The sequence below is a fragment of the Leopardus geoffroyi genome, chromosome D1 (assembly GCF_018350155.1).
Source record: "Leopardus geoffroyi isolate Oge1 chromosome D1, O.geoffroyi_Oge1_pat1.0, whole genome shotgun sequence".
In the NCBI taxonomy this organism is placed as follows: Eukaryota; Metazoa; Chordata; class Mammalia; order Carnivora; family Felidae; genus Leopardus; species Leopardus geoffroyi.
In genome coordinates, this window is record NC_059329.1 from 46,774,159 (window position 1) to 46,777,105 (window position 2,947).

Here is a 2,947-nt window from a genome sequence, read left to right on the forward strand (position 1 = left end):
GAGCCATGAATATCCAGAAGCCTCCTAATGACTCTTTCCAAATTCTGTGGAGGCTGAGAGGGATGGCAGCTCTGCCCTAATAGCTTTTTTGACATTTGAAATGGATTCTGATGTTTGTTATGTAGATTAAAATGGAAGATATTTACTTAACAGCATTAGTAACGGTAAAAGTTCTGAATAAGATTTCATCAGAGATTGAGGGCATGATTTAGTGAAAAGATCGCTATATGGGTGTGGGAAGTCTCGAAGTCTATCTAGTACTGGCTCTGCCATTAACTAGCTCTAAATGTGTATGTCTAATAAATAATAATAATGTAGTAGTATCCCATTATAGTGTTAATTGCAATATATATTTGAAAGCATTCATGGTGTTATACGCTCATTTTCAACAAAATATAATTCCTTTAATACTGGGAATTAAATTAAAGTATTAATTAATTAATACTTTAATTCCTTTAATACTATAATTCCTTTAATAACAACTAACCGCTTCAACAAACCATCTTTGGGTTTTCAAAAATATATGTTGGAACATATATATGGAATATATATTTTCAAAATATATGTTGGAACATACCTTGTTGGACACAAAGTAGATGCTTAATAAATGTCTAATTTGAATGACCTGCAAATAATGTAGACTCACTTTCTTTATCCATGGCCCTATTTATTTTCTTGTAATGTTGTATATACCCTGAATTTAGAAAGTAAATCACTTTAAAATTCAAATTCTCACTTATGCTAGAACATATTGTTAATACAATATTTAAATGTTTTAGAAATGCTTTTCAGTGTAGGGGTGCCTGGCTGGCTAAGCCAGTTGAGCATTTGACTCTGGATTTCAGTTTGGGTCATGACCTCATGGTTTGTGGGATTGAGCCCCACATCGCTTGGGATTCTCTCTCCCTCTCTCTCTGCCTCTCTCCCACTTGTGCTCTCTGTCTCTCTCAAAATAAATCAATAAATAAACATTTAAAAAAAAAGAAATGCTCTTCAGTGTATGTTAAAAAGCGCTGAATTCATTTAAAGCCTTTTAGTAGTGAGAATATCACCTAAAAGTTAGCTTAAAACAAATTCAGTCCTTTTTTTGTATAGATTATGTATATACAGCCCAAAACAGCTTTAAAATGTAAAACACAGCCAGTTTGGAGATATGTTAAACAACCAAATATTCAAATCAAGATATTTAAAAATATCTGGATAAATAACACATTCAACTTTCACATGCCTAATTGGTGATGTACATTACATTACCATGTATTTTTTTCACCAATACAAATCCTTTGGTCAGTGGGACATTTCTGAACTGCAGTTTCCAAATTACACTTAGCTTCTGAATTGGTCTATCTTCTGATCCAGATTTGCTAATAACAAATAGTTTGAGAAGCATTATATTATACTAATTTCTCTAGCAACCAGAACTACTACATTTTTTCCCCAACTCCTGCTGTCCTTCAAGCTTAGAAATGTCAAAATAAAAGAGACATAATTATGAAAAGAATGTTGTGAGGATAATGGAAATACATGTAGTATTTTCAAACTCTGATGGTGGAGGAGAACCAAAGGGCTTCCATTTTCAGAGAGCAGTGGTGAATACAAAGAGATCTACTGGGGCCAGGTCTTGGGGTGGCAGTAAGGAAATCCATAAGCAATTATCACACACACAGTGATAAATACCCAGGTTTATTGTTTTCCTTCTCTGCCTTAACAGAAATATGTATGTATATATATATATATATATATATATATATATATATATATATATTTTTTTTTTTTTCCTTCAATGGGACATCTCCCACTACCCAACCACCTCCTCAACTCTCTCTTGCCCAGCAGAGAATTAATCATGGAGTAAGAAGGGGAGTGAAGAACAAAGTACTGTACAAATCTAACATTAATAAAAGAAAGAAACCTAACGTCCTGTTCAGAAGGATGTTGCAGCGTCCACAGCAAGGAGCTAAAGCCAATCTATGGACTGTGGAGGAGAGTGGGGGCGGGGGGAAGGCCATCAGCAACACTTAGAGCACTCAGGTAGTACCCTCGTGGGAGGGCTCCATGCTGGCTCTGAGAAGGTTGCAGGGAGGTGTGAGTCCTCACTCAAAACGCATTCACAAGACCAGGAATTCGGTGAGAAGAGCACTAAGCAAAGCAAGACTTGAGTCTAGTTCTGGCTCCTCCACTAGTGAGTTTTATAACCTTGAGTCTCTAATCCCTTCTGACCCTGAGTTCTCTTCCATCTTTCCTACCTCCTGTCCGGGTTATCAGTGAGGCTCAAATGCTTTGGGAATACTGTCAAGTGATAAAGCTCCACACAAAGGGAAGGATTAGTTTACTGAACACCTATGTGCTAGAGGCTGTGAGGGCACCATTAAGGTCACAAACCTGAATCACATTCAGATCCTGCCCTCAGGAACAGATCTCGAAGGGCGGGCAAATCAGCAAGTCACCGGGGGTTCTACTGCAAGGCGAAGAGAGGTTAATATTTTGATCAGTTCAAAAAATCTCCCTCACTGTCTCCTTCCTGAAGAGGGACGGGCCTATGAGAACCCCTCCCGGCGGTTTCCCACGGTCCAGGAGCAGGGTTTGGTGGAGGACGCCAGGAGGGAGCGACCCCAGGCCCGCTTGGGCGCAGAGCAAGCCCCAGGCCTGGTGGGGGTGGGACGGAGATGTAAAGTCTTAAGTGCCAAACTGGAAGGAGTCAGGGGTCGAGCGAGGAGTCCAGCCAGTCTCCCTACCTTCCCTCGACCGCTTCCAGGCGCGGATGCACTGCAGTGGGCCCGCAGGTAGCACTCGCGTCCTAACCGCGGACCAGGCCCACCCACTCCCCTGCTGTAGCCTAGCCCTCCGTTTCCTAGGCGTTGGGCTCGCGAGGGCTTCCCCCGCCCCCCGACCACTCGCCGCCGCGACCCGCGGGCCGGGCGCGCCACCTGGTGGCCGCACGGGGAAG

General features: G+C 41.6%; 1 protein-coding gene across 11 annotated transcripts in view; it reads right to left on the reverse strand.

Moving 5' to 3' along the window:
• CCDC83 (coiled-coil domain containing 83) overlaps positions 1-2,947 on the reverse strand; it is a 68,275-nt gene that overhangs the window by 44,414 nt on the left and 20,914 nt on the right. For 3 of the 11 annotated variants that reach the window (XM_045483755.1, XM_045483754.1, XM_045483745.1), the window contains exons 1-2: positions 2,736-2,851; positions 2,383-2,458 (exon numbers count right to left, since the gene is read on the reverse strand). The exons of 1 other annotated variant lie outside the window; for it this stretch is intronic. The gene's annotated coding sequence lies outside the window, so the exon portion shown is untranslated. Of the gene's footprint in view, positions 1-2,382; positions 2,459-2,735; positions 2,852-2,947 lie in introns of those variants that run through there. 7 more of the 11 variants (XM_045483756.1, XM_045483748.1, XM_045483746.1 and 4 more) reach the window with 6 other exon arrangements.